This window comes from Brassica rapa, chromosome A07, assembly GCF_000309985.2.
Source record: "Brassica rapa cultivar Chiifu-401-42 chromosome A07, CAAS_Brap_v3.01, whole genome shotgun sequence".
Taxonomy (NCBI): Eukaryota; Viridiplantae; Streptophyta; class Magnoliopsida; order Brassicales; family Brassicaceae; genus Brassica; species Brassica rapa.
In genome coordinates, this window is record NC_024801.2 from 28,893,982 (window position 1) to 28,895,576 (window position 1,595).

The following is a 1,595-nucleotide window of genomic DNA, read 5'->3' on the forward strand; positions in this document are numbered from 1 at the left end:
CATCAACCGTTTGTTTGGGCAATCCCGGGCGTAGTGGCCCTTGCCCTGACACTTATAACAAACAATGTCACGAGTACACAAAGTTTGGGCTTGAGTCTTACCCTGCTCTAGTTTGGGTGCGTTGTACGAGTCAGCCTGGTTCGTCTTGAATTGGCTCTTGATCTCAATCGCCTTGCCCTTGTCGCCATGTTTTGCACCCGGTTGAGTCCACGCGGGTTTGCTGCGACTGGTGCTGGCCTATTTGCGCTTGATGTGCTGCTCGGCTTGCGTAGCAAAGTGCAGTAGGTCGTTGAAATCTTCATACTGTTGTCTCTCCACCTTGCTGGCAATGCAGTCTTGCAGTCCTTCCAGGAATTGGGACATCATCGTCTCTTCAGGCTCGTCGGTATCAAGCTTGTTCCTAAGTGCCTCGAACTCGTCAAAGTACTCCTCCACGGTCTTAGTTCCCTGCGTAAGTTTACGAAAACGTTTTAGCACATCACGCTGGTAGTAAGATGGAATGTACCTCGCGCGAAGCTTGGTCCGCATCTCGGTCCAATTACGCGCTCTCCACACTGGTCCGGACTTGGCGACGTCTCGATCCGACCATGAAAGAGCATTGTCCGTCAGCTGGGCTGCTGCTAGGGCGACCTTCTTAGCCTCGGTATACTGGTAATAGTCGAAGATGTACTCCATGCGCTTCTCCCACACGATGTAAGCATCCAGATTAACCTTACCGGCAAACGTTGGAGGGTTCAGCTTAAGCGCCTTGCCTCCTAACCATGGCTCTTCCTCCTCTCAGTCTCGATCTCCTCTATGGTCGCGGCCTCCTCCTACTTGGACCCGGTGTCCTCGCGCGTTCCTGCTTCGTCCCCGGTTCAGCCTTTCCTCCTCATGACTGCGCTTATCATCAGTACTGTCCACGTCCGAGTCAGTGTCATGCAGATCCGGCTGGTTTCTCCCAGGTGGCCGAGGTCCGTTGGGCCTGCCTCCCTGCCGTAGCTGAGCAAGCTCGGTGGTGATAGCCCTAAGATTCGCCCTCAGCTCTTCATTGTCGGCTAGGAGCTGAGCGTTTATGGCCGCTTGGTCTTGACCTACATCTCCCATATTTTCTGAAAAAGAAACTCAAAGAAAAGATCTAAGGCAAAAGGGTTGAAATAGAGGCTTGGGTCGGGTACTAGAGTATCGACCAAGGCAAAGAAATAAATGCGGAATTAAAGTTAAAAATCGAATCAAGATTAAAAAGGAAAGTGGGAATAGTTTCTTATTTTTTTCTGAAAACTTGGAAAGAAAGCAAAACTATTTTTTTTTTAAATGCAAAAATCGAAAACTTGGAGAACAATCCGAAAAATTCAAAAAAAAAAAAAAGGAAAGTAAATATTTTTTATTTTTAAAGGCGACGGCTAGGCTTCAGAAAGAACTGAGTTTCACAGGAAACTTCAGCTCTGATACCAAAATATTGTAGGCGCGGATCAGGATGGTCGGACGGTACAGACTGAGGGTTGCTGCAGTTCAGTCTCGGCTCGGCTGGACGGTTCCGGCTGGGTCTACTCTTATATGCGGTTGTACAGAAAAGATAAATAGAAGAGAAGAATGGCGGATGGGATCTGTTGCTG